General features: G+C 47.1%; 1 long non-coding RNA gene across 1 annotated transcript; it reads left to right on the top strand.

Moving 5' to 3' along the window:
* The first annotated feature begins 3,949 nt into the window (after nucleotides 1-3,949).
* On the top strand, nucleotides 3,950-7,308 carry LOC107543281 (uncharacterized). The gene is made up of 4 exons (XR_001603797.2): nucleotides 3,950-4,069; nucleotides 4,350-4,510; nucleotides 5,873-5,927; nucleotides 7,069-7,308. It is a non-coding gene; the product is annotated as an uncharacterized LOC107543281 (long non-coding RNA).
* Nucleotides 7,309-21,782: the final 14,474 nt, after the last annotated feature.

Below are 21,782 nucleotides of genomic sequence, written 5' to 3'. Positions count from 1 at the left end.
GAAATACATCATTCCCCCATTCCCCCATTCCCCGTGCAGTCACTAAGCCCTCCTGTTACCCCAAGGTAACCACTACCTTGTCTTCTAACAGCACGGGTTACTTTTGCCTGCTTTAACCTTTATATAAGTGAAATTTTAAAAATATACATTGTTTGTCTCTGACTTTGTGAAAAGTTACATGTCAGATTTACCCATTTATTGTGTGTGTGGCTATAGTTTCTTCCCTTTTATTGTTAAATTACTCCATTGCATGAGTAGATCACAATGTATCCATTCTGCTATTGAAAAACATCTAGATTTCCAGTTTTGGGTTATTTGTAAATAATACTGCTATAAACATTCTTAAACATGCCTGGGTACACACTTACATGCATTTCTTGGTATTTCTTGGTACCATCCCTTGGTATTATTGGTCTTTTCAATTGTGGCCATTCTGGTGGGTGTGATTTCAATTTGTATTTCTTTGTATACTAATGAGATTGAGAGCCTTTCATATGTTTATTGGGTATTTTAATATTCCCTTTTTTCTTGGTCTTTAAAAAATTGTGTTGTCAGTCTTTTTCTTAGCGAGTTGTATAGATTCTATATCAAGTGCTTTTGCTAGTTACAGGCGTTGCAAATATTAGTTCTCACTCTCTGGCTTGCCTTTTCACTCTTTTAATGGCATGTATTTTGTGCAACTTTTTTACTTGTTTTCAGTGCGAGCGTTCAGGACCATCGAGGCGACCATTGCCAGGCGCAGGACTTAGCCTCCGTTTTGATCAGCACAGTTGATGCCAGTAATGAATGGATTGTGATGAAGACTGAGCCATCGTCAGTGGGCGTTAGTTTGAAAAGTTTTTTAAAAGACAGCAAGCTGGGGAGGAAGCTGATTCTGGCAGTGTAAGATTTAATGAGCAAAAACACTAGGGGAAAAGCATGGTCTGAGTGGGCACCTAAGGTACTCTAGGGCTGTTCTTAGGTGTTAGCACTCATGAGGAGGAGGAAACTCATCCAACCAGTTCTTGGGAGACTTACATGAGAAAATGTGTAAGAAAGTTTTTGATATATACCTAAAATATTAAAATCAGATTGAAATTACTTAATGGTTTTGCCCAGGGACTAGTCTGATTGTGTGTGTGTGTGTGTTAGCAATTCTACCTTATCACAGGGAGAGTCACACAGGAAGTAATTTAGAGTTAGATTTAAATTTCTTATATTCTTAGTAGCGCCTTGATGATTTCTCCCTCTTGAAGTTGTAAAAGGGCCTCGTAAGATGATAGAATTTACCTGTATAGATAGCCCTTTCCTTTCTGGTAGTCTTACAGGAGGAATGATTGTCCAGGGTTCATCACTGACTTGGAGCTTCTTCCAACTCAGTGGTTCTTGACCCTAATTGCACATTAAAGTTAGCTACAGATCTTTAAGAAAAAAATTGCTGGCTCCTGGTGCTATCCCAGGCCTGGGTACTGGGGGTCTTTACAAGCCCCACCGGTGATTCTCAAGGGCAGCCAGGTGGAACCGCGGCTGAGGCTGCAGAGACAAGGCTGTCCACCAGATGGCGACAGAGCACTTCTCCCCGGAAAGGCTCCGCACAGCCCACCCCGGGACTTCACAGCTGCGGCAGCTCCAACTTATGTAATGGACCGAGCAGGGCAGACGCGGGAAGGTAGGGAAAATGATCTTCAGCACTGCTGCTTGCCAGCCACAGGTATTCTTGCCACCCCTGGGGAAAATTCTACAAACTAACTTAAAAAATAATGTGTGGGTAAAAATATGTCTTCATCCAATGAACTGAACCAGCACCTAGAAATATTTTCAACCCTTTTCCTAGCTCACTTTGATAAAATAGACCATATAAAAAAGGATGGCATTATTGTTCATATAGAATGGAAGATTTTGACATAAGATTGCTCCAAGAATCGTGCAAATAGAAAGCAACATCAGCATGAGTGAATTAGCTAAAGATATGCTCACAGATATTTTAGGAAATACACAGATTGCAAGGTATGTACCCAAAATAAGATCCAGTCCTCTTCCTGAAAATCTGAAGGGTTTCTGATGGAACACTTCATCCAACAATACCAGGACACACATGCTTCTCAAGTGCAAAGGGAACATTCTCCAGGACAGACCGTATGTTTGTCCACAAACCAAATCGTAATAAATTTTAAAAGCTTGATAGTATACAAACTATCTTTTCTGATCACAGTGGAGCAAAACCAGATATAAATAACAGAAGGTAAAGTGGAAAAATAACAAGTATGTGAAAATTAAACAACATACACTTAACCAATGAGTCAAGAGAGAAATCACAGGGGAAATTAGAATATATCATGAGACAAATAAAAATAAAAATACAACATACCAAAAATTATGGTATGCAGCAAAAGCAGTGCCAAGAGGGAATTTTATAGCTGTATATACATATATTAACAAACAAGAAATGTCTCAAATCAGTAACCTAACCATATACCTTAAATAAAAAGGAGAGCAAACCAACCCAAAAGGTAACAGAAGAAAATAATGTAGATTAGAGAGGAAATAAAAATACAGAATAGAAAAACAGTAGGGAAAAATCAACAAACCCAAAATCTGGTTCTTTAAAAAAAAAGTCCGCAAAATTTGTGGGCACAGACTTACTCATAATATCCCTCTGTTACCCTTTTGATGCCTTGTGGGGTCAGTGTATCAATTTTATTGATCTTTTCCAAGAACCAGCTTTTGGTTTTCTTGATTTCCTCTGTTGATTTTCTGTCTTCAATATCATTGATTTTGTGCTCTAATTTTATTATTTCTTTTCTTCTAGTTACTTTGTGTTTAATTTGCTGTTCCTTTCTAGCTCACTAAGGTGGAAGCTTTTCATTGTAGGTCTGTCTGCTCTTCTAATCTACACCTCCAATGCTATACATTTCCCTCTAGCACTGCTTTTGCTGTGCCCTACAAATTTTGATAAGTTGTACTTTTACTTTCATTTAATTAAAAAAAAAAAATTAAAATTCCTCTTGAGATTTCTTCTCTGACCCATGTGTTATTTGGAAGTACGGTGATTAAGCTGCTGCTATTTGGGGGGATCTTCCAGGCCCCTTTTTGTTGTGGATTTCAAGTTTCATCCCACCGCAGCCCGAGAGCATGCTCTGCAGGATATCGCTGTGCTTTTAAACTTGTTGAGCTGAGTTTTTTGCTCCAGAACGTTCCCTGTGAGCTTGGGGGGGAAATGTGTACTCGGTAGGGGTTGGAGCAAGTACTGCCCGAGGCCGGCCGACCAGCGATGGGGGCGCTGTCCCGGGGGCCGCAGCGCCCTCGCTTTCTGCCCGCGGGCCGCCCGCGCCTGACCGGAGGGCGCTCGAGCCCCCCGGCCCCAGCCCTGCGGATCCCGCCTCCCTCCGCGGGGCGGGTAGCTCCCCGCGCCCCGAGCCCCGCCGGGTCCTGCGGCGCCGACCCTGCCTCGTTACGGGCCGTGCCTCGTCGCTGGTACCGCGCCCCGGGACCCCGCGGCCGGCGCCCGCCTCTCCCCCGGGGCCCGCGTCTCCCCCGGCGCCCGCGTCTCCCCCGGCGCCCGCGTCTCCCCCGGCGCCCGCGTCTCCCCCGGGGCCCGCGCCTCTGCAGCGCCCGGCCCCCGGAAGGCCGCGGACGGGCCCGCGCGCCACCCGCAGAGGGACAGCCGGGAGCCGGTCCCGCACCCGCTCCCTCCCCTGGTGGCCTTTCGTCTGAGCCCGTCCGCGTCTGAAAGGCCCTGGGCTCGGCCGCGGGCCTGAGACGCGCCCACCTCCGGGCCGCCCGCGGACGGGCTTCTCCCCGCGCGCGGAGCCGCCTCGGGCGCGTCCCCGCCCCCCGCAGTTGCACCAACCGCCGCTGAGCGAGCCCCTGGGGCGCGGCCCCGAGGGCCCCAAGGACCCCGAGGGCCCCGAGGGTCCCCGCGCGAGGCCCGCGGGCGGGCCACCCCCGGCCCCTCCGCTGACCCTCGGTTAACCCGCCGCTCGCGCCTCGGGGCCGTTGCAGACACTGATCCGTCGCCAAACCGCCGTCTAGGAAGCCAGCCCGCGCTCGGACGTCCACCAGAAACCAGCAGACTTTGCGGGGGAAAAAGGTTGGGTCTTATTTTGGGAACCTACCTTGCAATCTGTTTACGATTTGGGAGAGGGCGAATTTTTTTTTTTTAATGTATTTTCTTTTTTTTACTTAAAAAGTGAGATTCCTGGTCATGAATGTGCAGGTCCAGACGTGGGGGCATCTGGACGTGGTTACGGTCGCTGCGCTTCCGCGGGGGGGGCTGGGGGGGCATGCGCTGAGACCGTGGAGCCGGAGGGGTGTGGGTTCAGCCCTTTATTAGTTGTGCGATCGTAACCCCAGTCTCTCCCTCTTGAAAGGCTTGTTCAGCGACGTCTGTGCAAAGGGCAGATGGGTCGCGGTGATCGCGGCGGATCGCGCTGGGCAGTCGGAGGCTCGGGGTTGGCAGCTGTTCCAGACGCCGTTGCAGCGTCGGAGCGAATGGACACATTCTTTGGTGCCTGGTGTATCCAAGCTGGAAGTAATTTACCTCCGCATTTCTGTTGGTTTATATGCATAAATAATACATGTCACTGTAAAGAATTCAAAACATTAGAACTGAAGGAAAGGTAGCCTGAAAGCTGCACCCTAAATTCACCACCAATCTCCCGGGAGCCCAGTGGGCAAGGGGGCCAGAAGGTCTCGCCATGTGGTGTGCAGACTCCCACGTGTTCCCCGGCTTTCAGCACAGCCTTGCTGCCTACAGGGGAGATGGGGCCCCAAAGTCCGGAGCTTTGTTGAATTAAGATCTCCAGAAAGTAAACCTCCAGTCTCCTGCCGGTGGGGAGGGGATATGAGCTGCCAGCCATTCTGTGTTCAGACTTCCAGTGACTCCCCAGAGTTTTCACCCACTTGTCCCTGACCCTCCAGTTCAGAGCTTCTGAGGGAGCTGCAGCAGGAAGGAGCTGCTTACATTTCTGCCCCTCCCTGCTGGCTGAGGTTTCCACTTTCTCATGTTTGCTAAAAAGTTACTAAGCCTGACCTGGCTGCTGTGACTCAGTTGGTTGAGCTTCATCTTGTGCACCCAAAGGTCACCGGTTCATGTTTCTCTCTCCCTCTCCCTTCCTGTCTCTCTAAAATCAATTTTAAAAAACAACATAGCATTAAAAAACACAAAAACAAAACAAAACAAAAACAAGTTACTAGTCCTACATCTGAATTCTTACTTTCAGAAATGTCATTGCTGTTGTCTCGTTGCCATTTCTATTTGTCTATTGTTTCACACATTGACCTTAAATCTATGTCCAATGCTGTTCCTTTCTAGGAACAAATAGAAGCTACCTTGCCTGGAACCTAACAATTTTTCAAAACACAGTAGGGCCGCTCTTTCTTTTTTTAAAAGTGCTTTTGTTCCACTTAAACATATTAAGAAAAACTAAACCTTTAAAAGTAAAAAAAAAAAAAAGAGTAAGAAAATAAAATTTATCAAAGCTCTCACAGATGGAAAGTTATAAAAATAAATCTACAATCATTTCCATTTTTTAATTAAATATACCTTCTATGGATTTCAGAGAGAGGAAGGGAGAGGGAGAGAGAGAGATAAACATCAATGATGAGAGAGTCAATGATCAGCTGCCTCCTGCATGCCCCCCACTGGGGATCGAGCCCACAACCCGGGCATGTGCCCCGACTGGAAATCGAACTGTGATCTCCTGGATTTTAGGTCGATGCTCAGCGGCTGAGCCACGCCCGGCTGGGCAATCACTTCCATTTTTATTCTCCATTTCCTTTTGATGTGACTTAAAAGCACTCTTATATTAAGTTCATCTACATCTGTAGTCCAAACAAACAGAATCAACAATGTTGTGCCAATTTTATTCAAATGTTTGTTTATATATTCCAGATTCTCTTGGCTACTAGTGACAGAAACTCGCCTCAAACTAACTGGAATTGAAAAGGTAATTTGTTTGCAACAAATCGATATTTCCCTGTCTCTCCCTTCCTCTGTTTCTAAAATCAATTTTTAAAAAAATAAAAGATAATTTGTTAGAATACCTGAGAATTCCAAGGGTTTATTCAGCTCTTGTGACAGCTAAGTCGGGGGGGGGGGGGGGGGGGGGCGGGGGAGTATTCAATGATATTGTCAGGCTGTGAGTGTTCCATCTACTACATTGTTTTATAAAAATTTTATCATGCTGTTGACAATAATATTCAAACAGATTTCCAAACAAGTGTTTTCATTGAAGCTGGTTTCCTTAGGAGAGTAGTTTTTCTCTTGGCATTTCCTTGTGTAGATTAGAACCACCCAAAGAAATCAGTCTGGTAATTTTACAAACATAGGACAGTAAGTGATGATCTGATAAACTTTTCCTTATGGACACTTGTGATTTTTCTTGGCCTGCTTAGCACCTGCAGCCCCTCATATGTTTGGTGTTTCCCCTACTTTATTAACCATAGTGGGATGCATATCCAGTCTCCCCTGCCCCGGTAGAGCAGGGCGGAAAGGTGGCCGCTGGCCAGCAGCATGGTGGAGCCTTCCCTTTTCACTCGAAAGCTCTCCCATGGCCCTGCCTGCCTGGCGCCTGCCCAGCGTAGGAGGTGGTGGCCAACTCCGCCCAGCAAGCTCTGAATAGAAAACCTCTGCTGTTCTCACTGGATTTGTCTGTTTGTCTTACAAAACCAGGTCCCTTGCATATAAGGCAGAGAAGATGGGGAGGAGATACTGGGCGGGGCTGCAGGTGGCCTCTCCTCATGTCCCGCTGGTTGGGGGTTTTCTCGGAGGTGAGGCTTGTGAAGGCCGCGGAGGTGCGGGATCCGAGTGTAAATTGACCACGTTGGGAGGCCGCGTGCAGGGTGCACTTGACCGTCAGCCCCTGTGAGCCCTGCCCGGCCGCACAGCAGCTGCTCCCGGTGGGCAGTGTTCTCCATGGGGCTCCATGGAGCATGTGACCTTCATCGTCCACACAGGGTGCCGAAATCCGTGGGCCCTAGAAATCCTTTCTTTTTCTTTTTCTTTTTCTTTTTTCTTTTTTTAAAAATCAGTGCCTCCGCTGCCCACCACGTGAGGGTGGAGTGACTTCCCTCTATCTTTGCTTTCAGGTTCCTTCAGGTTCCTGGTGTGAACTTCGACCAAACATTTCTTCTTGTATATTTGAACTTGAACTTCCTGAAGAAGCTCCCAATGGCCCCTGCAGTGTGGTTGGTGCCACAGAGAGAAGCCGGGGTCTCACCTCAGGGCAAAGTCTCTGGGTCTAGCAGGGTTCCCTATGGTCACCCCTGGGGGCTCCACCACCACTGCTGACGTTGCAGGTTGACTGGAAGCCACAGAGACACGCTGAGAGTTTGTGCTGGCTGGTGGCCCCTCACAGAGCCTCTCCGTGGGGCACAGCCCAGAGGCTCACTTGGGGTCCAGGAGGGAGACTGCGGCAGGAGCAGACTCCGTGGGGCCCAGGCCCTGGCTCAGTTAGGCTGTCTTTGCGGTTCTGCATGGAAGCCAGGCCCAGGCTGACTCCCCTCCCAAGTGGGGAATTCCTGCTCTGATTTGCGCCCTTGGCAGTGGGGGGAGGAGGGACAGGGAAAGGATGGGGGCTGGCAGGTGCATTGGCTGTGCTATGGCCTCTGCCCTGTCCCCTGACCCTCCTCAGGGTCTGCATTGCTCCTCTGAGTATCAGAGTAGCGATTAGAGGTGGAATTAAATGGCAAGGTGCTGAAACAGTGCTGCTTGCGGTTGGCTGAGACCCTGAGACACTGTGGGCTGGGGAAGGAGTGCTGCTGTTGGTTGGATCTGCTGAAAACTGTGGCTTCAGAGTGCTGGGTAACCATGAAGCCTGGGATCTCTTATCACTCAGGAGCAAAGATGTGGCCATTACCTCACTGCCTCTCTGGCTTAGTGGTGAGTCCCAGATCTATCTTTCCATGTGCAACTCATGGACACCATGAATTCAGTTGGCCCCGGGTCCTTACAGTTAGGGGGTGGCTCCATGTAGGGCTTTAGTTCCTCATATTTATGACCCACAATAATCTATGGGTCCTTCATGAGGCGCTCTGATTTCTCATTGAGAATCAGAAATGTCTTAGATTTTCATATTCCGTGAACATATAGAAGGGTATATGATATATTCTGCTCTAGTAATCTTCTGGCAGCTTCATGAAGGTCTGTGAATCTGTAGACCAGTGTGTACAGACTAACCCCCAGACTCCATATACCCACTGGGTCCTACTTTGTTTGACCCCAGGAGAGCTCCGGGGCAGCATCGGGGGCTGCCACAGAAGGGATCTGGCTTGTCGGAAAAGGTGAATTTGTTGCTGATGCCAGTGTGGTGTTCACGCCAGCATCCAAGAGCAGGTTTTCTGCCTTTAAGTCTCTACGTATGATATTCTTGTGACAGTTTGCACAGCAGACACTAACTGGCGGAGTTTGTCCTGAGCCTTTCCCGCTGCCCTGAGTCACCAGGTAGGCAAACGCCTCTCCCCCAGCAGAGTCCTTCCTCTGTCACTTAGATGATTCACTGCGGGGCTGATCCCAGGCTTCGCGGTTCCCGATTTGCGGGATAGTCTGGAGGCTGCAGGAGTCCTGCGGGGTCCCCCCAGTGATCTTCACGGCTGCGCTTTTCCCAGCCAGGACGTGCCACCGGTGCCGATGGTCTCGAGCAGACTGTTGCCAACATGAGCCTCCCCCCGCAGAGGTGGCCCGGAGGCCCCGCAGCACAGGCTCCCTGCCGTGCTCGGAGTCAGGGTGGGCGGAGGTCAGTTTACATCTGGGAAAAGCTGGTGAGGAGCTTGGTCCGAATCACCTCCAAAGAAAACCGGGTCAAAGCTCACCTGATGGGCTGCTCTTTATAATGGAATCAAAACATGATGGCAGACAAAAATAAAGATAAAGGCAAATACCAACAAACTCAATTTTTTAAATTGAGGAAAAATAAAAAATTTTTAAAAATGAGAAAAAGAAAAAAGAGGGGGAAAACCCCCAGCAACCAAAATAGACCAAAATGCCAAGGAGGAAACAAGCTAATTTTGGTCCAAGTCCCTCAGGTCACTACAAAACAGCTTCCTGAGCTAGAAGGATCAATAATCTGCGCCCAACAGGGAGTTATTTGATGCTTGGACGAATAGTTATGTAAGAGGCCATAGGAAGAAACCCATCAATAAGTTTGGGGATAATCCTCAATGGTTATCTCATTTTTGGGTCTCAAGTAAGACCCTTTATTTAAAAAATATATATATTTACATAATATATATATGACTCCAAAGAACTTTTTGTTTATATGGGTTATGGCTATCACTTACTAGAAATTAAAATTTGCAGGCTGCTTCAGTGCCTTTTCACTTCTAGTTTGTAAAACTATCATTTTTGGCTTTTAAAGAGCTTTATAATGTTTATACTTAAAATATTCAAATCCTTTTTCTTTACACTCTTAAGTGATGGGTCTCAAAATGATGCAACTTAAGTGACATTATGATACTGTGTGAAAATGTTTTGTTGCATAAGACACAATAAGGTACATTGCTGACATCTATAAAGCTGAAGGGAGGATAGTGCTCATATTATTTATGGTTTTGCCCAGTTCTTTGGAGTAGATTCCTTCCTTCCGCCAGCCAGAGAGCTCACTGTGTCAGTTCCAGTCCCTTTAAATGCAGGGGCTGCCGCTGGGAGTTGAGAAAGCGTGTCTTCCGCTCCTTGTTTTCTAAGCCAACAGTCCCTGCTCTGTGTCCCTCTCATTCAGCTCGGGATGGGGGGGGGGTGTCTGGGGGTTGGACATGTCACTGGTACCTCAGAGGAGGGAAGCAAGATTCCCCTACACGGTTTTTTAGAAACGCTTTATGGAAGTATAATATAGATACAGAAAAGCGCCCAGATCATCCGTGTGCAGCTTGGTGCCTGCTCACGAACTGAGCTCCTTTACTTAACTAGCATCGGGATCTTTCCAGTCCCTTCTCCACAGGGAAACCACTGTTCTCACCACCGCTCCCTCTTCCAGCAGCACAGGTTAGTTGTGCTTGTTTTTGAACTTTACATAAGTGGAATCTCACAGTATTGCATTTCACACAGTACCCTTGGAGTCTGCTTCCTTGGCTCACTATTTTTGTGAGATCCACTGTATTGCTTACTTTGTTGTTCTAAATGGTGTATAGTAGCCCATTGTTCATCCATTTTGCAGTTACTGGGCATTTGGATAGGTCTCAGTTTTTGGATATTAAGAATAATGCTGCTCTAAATATTCTTGTTCCAATATTTGGGTGAACATGTACATGGTTTTCTGTTGGATATATAGGTAGAAATAGAATTGATTGCTTAAAAGGTATGCATATTTTGGTCTCAGTAGACACTGTGCCAGTTGGCATACCTACCAGCCGTGCCTGAGGGTTCTCTTCCCTCTCTATCAACTAGTATTGCCTGCTTTTTAACGTTGACCTTCCTGTGGGCGTGTGGTGGTGTAGCATTGTGGCTCTAATTGGCATTTCCCTGATGCCTAATGAAGTAGAACACATTTTCATATGAATATTAACCATTTTCTTTTCAAGTTTTTTGCCTACTTTTCTGTGGGGTTGCCTGTATTTTTCTGATTGGTTTGCAGGTATTTATGCATATGTATTGGGCATGGATCTGCATGCATATTTATCCCCATTGGCTCTCTGCTGCCACCTCCTGCTATTTTGCCCATTGATCACCCCTTTCCAGCCATTGGCTTCTTCCTTAAACGGCTCTGCCCGGCACAGTCCCATCTCAGGGCTCGTCACTGGCTCCCATTTCTGCTTGAAATGTTTTTACTCAGAGATACATTAGATCTCTTCCCCACCTCCTCAAGTCATTGCTCCACTCTCACCTTCTTAGAAGGCTTCCCTGACCTATCTATTTGGTCTTACATCATCCCTTGCACATCCTGTCTGCCACCCCTACCCATCACTTAAAAATGAAACAAAACTTTGTATTAATGAAATTTTCAAACATATACAAAATTAGAAAGAACAGTATAAAGGCCTTTCCTTGTATTTCTATCACCCAGCATCAATAATTAGCAAAGTTTTACAATCTTATTTTACTTATAAATACTTCGGTCTGAATCTTTAATAGATAAGGACTTTTTTTGAAACAGTTACTATGCCATCATCAGATCTAACAAAATAAATAGCTTCATATGCTAGTCCAGATTCAAATTTCCCAGTTGTCTCAAAGATGTCTTGTTATAATTGATATGTTTGAATAAAGGTCCAAACAAGTTACACACATTGCTTTGTTGGCAGCGAAACAGCACCTGGTTCTTAAACCGGTGGGGTTGGACCGGACCTGGGTTCCACAACCTCGGTACTTGAGTTCTGGCTAGGAAAGAATTCAGAGCCAAGACTCAAACTATAAGAGAAACTTTATTTAGAATGTCACAGAGGTAGAAGTGAGCTGTAGAATAAATGGGCTCAGGAAACAAGTTACAGAGGCAAAAGAAGGGCCCTTGGAGCTTGGGAGAAAGAGACAAGCAAGGAAAATGCACCTGGGGGAGAGGGGTGGGGAAAGGCATGGGGCGTGCTCCATAGAAGTGCACTGGGTCCTCCTCTGTCTTGAGGGTCTTTATCTGGGGGTCTCAGGGACGGATCGTAATGGAGTATTCATCAGCTTTGCAGGTATGCCCTTTAAGGGTCATGGCCTCTACTGATCGGTCAGCGCAAGGGCAGGGGGTCATTAGTCAGTGCAGCTGGTCCTGAGGTCAGCCATGGAATCACTTGTCTGGTTTCGCTGCTTTTCTGGGCCTGGAGCTGAAACACAGCTGAGGCCTAGATGCATTTGATGGGGGTCGGGAGCTCCTTGTCCTGAGGGCTTAATGCTTAAGGGCTATTCTCCGGCCCCCTTGTTCATTCTAAGGGGATCTGACCCGAATGACTAGCAACATGTCAGGGGAGGAAAGGTCAGGGGAGGGTCTGAACCGCACGACGGGCGATATGAAAGGTCAGAGGGGTGTAAACCGCAGAACCCAAGATATGCTAGAGGAGGAAAGGTCACCCTGGGGCGAAGTCCTTGTTTTCCCAGTTTTGCCCATTGCTAGGCACCCAGACATTCCCCCTGGTGACCTCTCCTGTACCTGGCCGATAGTCCTTGCTCTGCTCGTCTAACTGCCGACCACAGCTTTATTTCCACAGCAATATCATCATTCAAAATACTACATATTTTATATATTTGCTTATTTTCTCTCCTAATTGAGTATCAATTCTGTAAGAGTAGGATTTTTGTCTTTTGTCCTTTGCTGTATCGCCGGCACCTGGAATGATGACTGTCACGTAGTAGGCTTATATATGTTTGTAGGATGAGTGAATAAAGTTGTCAACAAGGATCTCATGGCTCAGGGCGTTATGCCGAGTCAGCATGGTGAAATCTGTTACTTTCCAGCTCTGAACTTCGGGCAACTTTCTGAGCTTCAGTCTTCTTATCTGTATATAGCACAAACATTGCAGGGTTTTTGTGAGAATTAGACAAAATATGTGTACAGTGTCTGGTACCTGGTGTAATTTCAGTGTAGTTATTTTTGTTTTTAATTGTAACTGCCTTTACGAGGCATAACAAAAGAAAGGTGTATAGTAAAGAATTTGGCCTTGCCCAAAGAGGTGTGGCCTTTGTCCCCGGTTCCTGGAGGATAACCTTTAAACCCTTGCGATTTCCCAAGAGATAGGAGTGTCTTTGTTAATCGTGGTGGGCTCCTTAGCTCACACCTGATAGTTCATGCTAAGGAGGTGACTCACGGTAGGCTGTCTGGCCAGGTGATATCAGCCTGACCCCCAGGGAGTGGGGTGGGGCTTGAGGTTGAGGCTATCGCATGGACAGTAATCACTCCCAATAAAAACTCTCGACACTGGGCTTCTTTGGTGGACCATACCCCCTCGTCCTGTCGTATGTGGATATCGATACCAGGAGGGTAATGCGAGGCCAATGGAAGCTTTGCATTGGGAGCCCTCCCAGACTCTACCCCATGTGTCTCTTCTTTAGGGTAATTTTTAACTGTATCCTTTCCCTGAAATAAACTGGAAATGTGAGTATAATAGTTTTCAATGACTTCTGTGATTTCTTTTACCAAATTATTCAACCTGAGGGTGGTTTTGGAAACCTGAACTTAGAGCTGGTGTCAAGGGAAGCACCAGGAAGCCTGCCTGGAGTCTAGTCCAGGCTCACCAACTGGCTGTGTGAACTGGGACAAGCCATTTGGCCTCACTGGCCTCAGTTTGCTCATCTGTGAAATGAGGGTAAACCAAATGCTCTCTCGGTTCCTTTTAGCTTTGTGGTTAAATGAAGATCTTTTCTTCTCAGGAAGCACAGTAGTTACCCCTTATCGATTGTTTCACTTTCTACGGTTTCAGTTACCCACGGTCAACTGTGATCCGAAGATATTAAATGAAAAGTTCCAGAAGTAAACCATGCATAGGTTTTAAATTGCCACTGTTCTAAACAGCATGATGAAACCTCGTGCCACCCGGTTCTGTCCTGTCCAGGGTGCGAGTCATCCCTTTGTCCAGCGTATCCACTGTGTATCCACTACCTGCCCATTGGCCACTTAGTAGCTGTCTTGATGATCAGATCAACTGTCTTGGTATCACAGTGCCTGTGTTCAAATAACTCTTTATTTTACTTATTAATGGCCCCAAAGCACAAGAGTAGTGATGCTGGCAGTGTGGATCTGCTGAAGAGAAGCTGTCAGGTGCCACCTGTAAGTGAAAAGGTGGAAGTTCTTAATAAGGAAAGAAAGAAGATGCAAGTGCTGAGGTTGCTAAGATCCAGAGTAAGAACAAATCTTCTGTCTGCGAAATTGTGAAAAGAAATCTGTGCTAGTTTGATGAGAGAAAAAGGCCACACTGACATAACCTTTATTACAGTACGTTGTTATAATTGTTTTATTATTAGTTATCATTGTTAATCTCTTACTGCGCCTAATTTATAAATTAAACTTAGCGGTTGGTACTATCTGTGGTTTCAGGCACCCACTGGGGGTCCTGGGCTGTACCCCAGCAGATAAGGGGAGACTGCTGCCCGGGTCTCTGCGTCGGTCTCTCACGTGCAAACCCCCAGGTGCGCGCAGAAGCCAGTGAGGCGAGAAGCCGCTACCCTTTGTTAGGGGACAGCGGTCCGAGACCCCTTCCTGGAGCAGATGAGCTGACCGGAGGGATTAGTGAGTCTCTTGCTCTTTCTTCCCTGTTCCTTCGAGAGTCAGTGCGTCTGCTGCTTTGGTTGACGGGTGCCTGCAGGGTCTGGGACGGCAGGGCTGCTGTGACTGGCGGAAGGCCACTCGGCCTGCTTCTAGTCCCTCCCGAGGCCTGGAGGAAGGAGGGGCACCTAGGCCTCCCCTGGGCCTCCCCCACTACTCCAGAGCGGGGCTTTAACCCTGGAGTATTAGGACACCTGCTACCAACCTGGGGCACTTGTTAGGTGCCGGGCAGAGTCTTCTCACCATTCACATTATTTCATCGGCACAGCCCCAGGGGACAGAGGTTATCGCCCTCGTAGTCATTCTGCAGACGAGGGACCTGAGTGCAGGGTGGCTGAGTAATTTGCCCAAACACAGACAAGGACATAGATTTGATTCCAAGCCTGACAGGTCCCAAAGTCTTAATCATTCTGTTGTTCTCTGGGCCCCTCTGATGGGGGGGGGGGCTGGTGGCAGGTTTGAAATTGGGGTTGGTATGGGAGATTGATTATGACCCCTCCCCGCATCCAGACGGTTGGCAGTGCCCTCCCATACCGACTCTGAGTTTGGCTTAGGGGGTGTGGCGGAAACGACAAGGTATGTCGATTTCAAGCCCAGACCCCCAGAGGCCTTGCATGCTTGTATGCTCTCCCCCGCGGTCCTCTACCACCACCGGCCAGAGGATAGCAGAGCACATGGGAGGCAGCCCAGTAGGCCCAGTCCGGGCTGCCCTAGACCAGCCTGCCAACCTGCCCAAACACGAGAGCTACCTTGGCCACATAAGCAGATCCCACATCTGATAACTGTTGCATAAATGAGCCTGGCCAAGATCAAAAGAACCACTGGAATGACCTATAGGCGTGCGGGCAATACTGAATTCTTACTGTGCGAAGCTACTGAGCTTTGGGGTGATCTGGTCTGCTGCAGTAACTGAAACATAAGGAAAGCCCAGTCATGAGTCTCATCGATTCCTTACAGCAATGAGAACCTGGATGTCCTTAGTCCCTCTAATTCCTTCCCTGGGCCCTTAATACTCTCCTTCCCCACATCCCTTCACACCCTCTCTCCCCAGCCCCAAAGTAGCCCAGCCTCCGCTGGCCACTGAGACGAATGTTCTAGTCTCTCTCTGCCCTGTTTCTCAGCCTGCATTTTCTTATGCTGCGTGGGCACCCTGCCCTCCTCCGGAAGCCCATGGTATCTACCTCTCTTTGAGGATGAATAATATTCTGCTGTGTGTTTGTACCAGATTTTCTTTACTCATCCGTGGATGGACATTTAGGTGGTTTCTCTAACTCAGCTGTTAGGAATAATGCTTCAGTGAACACGGGAGTGCAGGTGACTCTGAGATTCCACAGGCAAACCTGTGGGCATGATGCCGAGTGAAACACGCCAGTCACGGAAGAACAAACAGTGCGTGGCTCCGCTGTATACGAAGCACCTAAAACTGTCAAACTCATAAAAGCAGGAGACGAGCAATGGTTACCGGGGGCGGGGGTGGGGAGTTGTTCAGTTGGTATAAAGTTTCACTTACACAAGATGAACTGGCTGTAGAGATCTGCTCTACAGCATAGTGTCCATAGTCAACAATACTGTATCACGCACTTAAAAAATTTGTTAGGGGGGTAGATCTCATGTTAAGTGTTCTTACCACAAAAACAAAACAAAGAAGGACACAAGGAAACTTTTAGAGATGATGGGTGTGTCTCTTACCTTGATTATGGTGATGGTTTTGCAGGTGCATACATTTGTTCCAAACTCATCAAATTGTGTTCATTCAATACGTGCAATTTTTTGTATGTATCAAATATACCTCAATAAATCTGTTTTTAAAAAGTAGCAGCAGCAGCTCTTGTACAGGTGGAGACAATCCTTTCAACAAAACCGTATGCTGTGGGCTTTGATTAAATTGGTTTGTAGGAAATTGGCGAAGCCAGTTCCCCACCTCTATCCGTTAGCGTGCGGGGCAAGGGCGGCTGTCGGGGAGAACGCTGGAGCTCAGGGCCCCGGGAGCAGAAGGGAGGGAAGAAAGGTCAGGAGGGAAGAAGGGTCAGGCCTGCTTCTTGAGCCCGCCCTGTGGTTCCGCATCCGGCTTCTGGACACTTGCTGAAGGTAAGCGCTGCTCCAAGGGCCCCGAAAGGAGCTGGTGGCTGTGGCCTCTGGCTGCTCAAATCCCAAATTCAACTTCCTCTTTGTACTTTCAGTCTCTCCTATCCTTCCTGGGTCCGACCACCACTGCCTCAGGATGCACCCTGGTCATGGGTTCAGGAACTGCCAACCAGTCTACAGAGGGCTTTGGGGAGGGAGCAAAGGCAGAAGCAAGGCCGGTCAGGAGGTGACAGATGGTGTGGCCTCCACTGTGCCTTGGGCCAGCTGGGAGCCAGCAGTAGGGGAGATGTGGTTGGATGCTGGATGTATTTTGAGGGTAGAGCCAGTAGGGTTTGCTGATGGGTTCGATGTGGGGAGTAAAAGAAAAAGGCTTCAAGATTTGGGGAGCAACTGGAAAGGGCGGAGACTAGCGGAGGTGGGGAGGAATGGGAGAGCAGGTTGGGGTGGGGGAGGGTGAAGAGCTCAGAATGTTGCATGGGGGACCAGAAACCACAGCCCTGACGCCAGTTCTGGGGCACACTGATCGCAGCTCTTACTCATCGCTTCACGTGCCAGGCCTCTTCTGAGCACTGACGCACCTCACTGCGTTCTCACTGAGCCCTGGAAGGAGATTTCCTCCTTACTTTGCAGATTGAGAAGAAATGGGCTCAGAGAGGAGGTCAAGTGATTTGCTGCCCAGGGGAACGCACAAGCAGAAAAGCCAGGACTGGCGCCCAGTGTGTCTGCTCCGTGGGTCATGATCCTGAGACTGCCTCCGATGCCCACATCCACTCTGACGTGCTGGGCCCAGCCAAGGGCTCGGGGGAAGATCAGCACGTCCTGGGCCTGTAAATGTGCCTAGTGCGGGCCTTGCCTCCCTCTCCGACCGAGGACGTTCAGTGCCAACACTCGGTGCGCTGGCTGTGAGAAAGAGCTGCAGCCATAAGCAGGACCAAAAACCCGCTACGATGACCCACATTCTCGGTGTGAGACCATTGTGATGTATTATGAATGGGTCCTTCTGATGTATGGTTTGAACACCTAATGAAATAGTAATTCTTTCTCTGATATAAGACATTTTGAATGACAGGCTCTAATAGAATAATATTATTACTTGTGAATTGGAACATTCCATTAAAAATGACATTACAGAATGTTCCAATAATTCTTTTCTGTCATCTTTAGCTTTCTCCTTGGAGGGGGGAAAAAACCCAACCCTGAATTTCTATGGAGAGCAGAGAGAAGTTCCTGAGCCCCTCATATGGGTTTTCTTGTGTCATTAAGAAGCCAGTCTCACTGAGAACAGGAGAAACAGAATCTTGTGGCAGGATTTTTACTCGCGTGTTAGGGCCTGACCCTCAGTAGAGAAGTCAGCGTTCAGGGCTCTGGTCTCTAGGCTGAGACCCTGTGTGAGTCCTGGGTTAACTGCTGATTAGCCAGGGGGCCCTTTACACATCCTGTGACCCCTTTAGAAAATGTTTCCCTTGCGATTTCCTCCCTGACCTGTGAATTATTTTAAAGTGTGCTGTTAAATTTCCAAATAGTCGTGGAATTCCTAAATTTCCTACTGTTTTTGATTTCTAATTTAATTCCATTGGGGGTCAGTCAGAAGGCATACTTCATATGATTTCAGTCCTTTCATTTTTACTGAGACTTGCTTTTTGCATCGTTTTTATCCTGAAGAACATTCTGTGTGTGCTTGAAAAGCATGTATATGCCACTGTGACTGGGTGGAGTCTGCTGTGATTGTCAGATCCAGTTGGAAGGTGCTGTATATCCTTACTGATGTCCTTTCTCTATTTATTGAATTATTGTCATGATTTGTGTTTTGTTGTTTTTAATCTTTAAATGGTTTCCTTTAATTCTTTGAGCATATTTAAAATAGTTGCTTTGAAATCTTTATCTGCTAAAATCAAAATCTGGGCTCATTGAGTCAGTTTCTCTTGAGCTTTCTTCTCTGTGTGGACCACATTGTTCCTATTTCTTTGTATAAGAAGTCTCATAACTTTTTGTTAGAAGTTGAAGAACATCTGATATAATAGAGCACCTAGAGATTCTGATTTTCTTTTTCTTGAGGGCTTCTCTTAGTTTGCTTCTCTGTTATAGTCTGGTTTGGTTTACTTTGGTTTTTATAACTTGCCTGGACTTAATAGGCAGAATCTGTCTTCCTCACAGCGTACAGGAGCCGGTGCCTTGGCTCAGCTTTTATTTTTTGATTTTTATTCTTTTATTTTCTTCTGATTTTTAGTCTGACTTCCTAAGGGAACCCGGTGTAAACATAGCTTAGCAGTCAGCCACTGGTTCGGCCAGAGGCTGTGTTTAAACTCCTCGAGCCCGTAACGCTTCGCCGACCTTCTCCGTGGGCCTGTGCGCGGGGTGCGGATGGCACTCGAGGTTCAGGCAGGTCTCAGGCCCGCCTTGGCTTTGACGTTTCCCGGGGCCCTCTCGTGCTTCCCTGAGTGTGAGTACAGGTTCCCGTCAGCAGAGACACGTGGGGAGCTTATTTACACCCCCTCCTATTGCTCGGTGCATTTGCAGAGGCTTCCTATTAAATCTCCGGCTCATCCACCGCTCACCCCAATTAGGACAACAGCCTCAGGCCAGCAGAGCTTCAGGTTTCCTAGCGCACTTTCTGCCGAATCTGCCGCTTTGCCTGCCAGTGCTGTCGAGCAGGGACTTCTCACTCTCCTCTCCGAATCAAGTCTGGCCCTCCTTTCAGCCAAGGTGCCCAATCCCTGTCCTGCTCTGATCAAACGACTGCACCTCCCCAGCTGTTGTTCTTACCCTAAGTTCCATCTCGTGGCCTGGCCGGGTGGCTCAGTTGGTTGGAGCACCATCCTGTGCACCAAAAGGTTGTGGGTTCAATTCCCAGTCAGGGAACATACCTAGGTTGTGGGTTTGATCGTTGGTTGGGGCACATAAAGGAGCCAACCGATCAATGTTTCTCTCTCACATTGATGTTTCTCTTGCTCTCTCTCCCTTCCTTTGTCTAAAATCAATTTTAAAAAATCCTCAGATGAGGATTTAAAAAAATAAAAGAACATCTCACAATTTGTTTGCTTTTGGTTTATCTCTACAGCCTTGAAAGGGTTTGATTTGGATAATTTAGTCCAGTTTTTACTCTTGTGTTTTGGGAGAGAATATTTGCTGACCTCTTCATAATGTCATAGCTGGAAGTCTCATTTTTGCATATTTTAAAGTTTTTAATACCTGTGGTCAAACTTCTCTCCACCAGCAAGACTTAAAAGCACACGAAGACAGACTTTTACATTTTACATTGGTCCTAGTTATCCAGACCTTGCCTAACACTAGCGGGGTGTCTCAGGTGGTTTCAGTAGTAAAACTCTTGCTCTTTAATGGCAGAATTTAACTGGGAATCTAACTGGCAATCTTTTGGTTCATGGGACAATACTCAACTGAGCCACGAGCGCCAGGGCTAGTTTTAAAGATTTGATAGGTCCAAAATATTACTGGCAATCTGGCCAGAGAAATGCTTTCATTCCTTGTATTGCTTGCCAAAGCTTGTCTCCTCAAGTAGGATCAAAGTGAATGGAATTTGCTCCCTGCCAGCCAGCCGTGATGCGACAGGGAGCTGGCTGGGCAGGCTGCAGTGAGGTACATCTTAATGTCCCAGGGTGTGGCATGAGCCCCAATTCACCCCTCCCAACTTCCCCCTTAGGATTAAGCAACACCATTACAAAACAAAAAGATGACAGCAGCAAGCCATGGTCCCAAGGGGGTTCTGAACCCTTCACAATGATCTCCAACCTCATTCATACTAAGAAAAAAGTTCAGACTGTAAAAATCTTCTTGATCTTGGGCTGGAGTGGACCTAATAAATCAGAATTTCCTAAACCATGCCGGCAGGCTAGGGAGGTTTTTTTTTAGGCTAGGAAGATTTTAAAATAAACTGTCTGTACATTTTGCCCAGGACCTATTTCTCAAACAGCATTATTACAAGATCCCCAGAGAGGTTAAGCAATTTGTCCAAGGAACCCAACCAGTAAGTGGGAGAGCTGGGATTGGACATTGCAAGCCTTAAACGTGCTCTTAACCATTACATTGTAATTACTGTACCAGAATCAGCCAGTGACCCACAAAGCAACCTCCCTTCATTGTAGGGAGAGGGGTAAGCAGTGTGGTGATAGCATTTTTCTTTCCAACCCTTGTCCTGTACATATACATTATAGTTTTTATTGGTATCATTGTACATACATATAGGTAGCCTACTAATTCACTTAGCACCATATCATTAACATTTTCCCATATAACTTTTCATAGACATGTCTTTTTAAAAAAAATTATCTTTATTGTTGAAAGTATTACATCATAGACATTCCTAATGGCTACATAACCCCCTAGAGGATGCCCCCTCCTCCCGGATTCCCATCCACTTTCAATGACTCAGAATATTGTTCTGAGCGCTTGGATAACTTTTTTACTGTTTTATTGTGAAATATATAAACAAGTCCAAATAACACCAATGTATAACTTAACAAATAATCATAGCTGAGCTCTCTTACAACCACTTCCCAAGCAAACAGATAAATAAGCCAGCGCCCAGAACCCACTGTTTCCTCCCTCCTCCAAACTTTCACTACATTTTAAAAGGTCAGTGTGTTATGATTTCATCATCTAATGGCCTTGCACCATACTAGAGGAGCAACCTTTGTCCAAGAGGGACAGTTCTTTTTCCTGGGCTTTTGCACATAGCTCAGAGGCATCTGACCCCCCCCCCCCCCCCAATTTGTTAAAAATCACACATCTCTTGACAGTCATTTAAATGCCAGTAACTCTGCCCAAACACTCTTTCCCTCAGGCTCACTGGCTTTCAAGCCGTTTCTAATGACCATTCCCAATGCCCGGATCCCCATGTCCTGCAATCTGATCTTGCATCTCTAAAAATAGCTTCCTTTTATGTTTTACCCTGGATTTTCAGAAGTCCCCAGAGGTCCCTCATCTGGGCTTCGCCTCCTAATTACCTGTCCCAGAATCTCTGCCAGGCAAGTCTCCCTTCTCCTGTAATGCAAACGTTAACCCACTTCAACCTCCACTAATTAGAACTTTTTCCTACCTGACCTAGACAGGGATACTCTCAAAACCACAGGGAGAGGGTACAGGCATTTGTCATGCTTCCTTACCCCCACCTGTATCTCCTACTTGAAGAAATCATGTTCTGAAATTATCACTGTGGGTTATTCCCTGAGGTCCTGAGACCTTTTGATCTTTCAGTATTTTTTGTTACGGGTTCAGTCCTCCTGGGAGTGTAATATACATGTCTGCCCACAGTGCGGAGGGCGAGAGCAGTGAGCCCAGCATGCTGAAGACGATCGTGCTGCCCCGCTCCTCAGAGGACATTGTAAATGTCAGACACAAAGCCAGCACTGAGATCAACCACAGAAACCGTGTAGCATAAATCAAAGATATCAGACAGCGTCAAAGTAACTTTTCATTGAGATAGAAAACAAAAGCGAAGTCTGAGAACATTTTGGTGAGTCAACATAAGATACCATTGGCCCCCTGGGCACCCTATGCTTTGGACTCTCCTTCAGTCTAGTCATCTTTGGG

The sequence above is a fragment of the Miniopterus natalensis genome, chromosome 14 (assembly GCF_054644295.1).
Source record: "Miniopterus natalensis isolate mMinNat1 chromosome 14, mMinNat1.hap1, whole genome shotgun sequence".
NCBI lineage: Eukaryota > Metazoa > Chordata > Mammalia > Chiroptera > Miniopteridae > Miniopterus > Miniopterus natalensis.
This window is presented reverse-complemented; position numbering and strand designations above follow the sequence as displayed.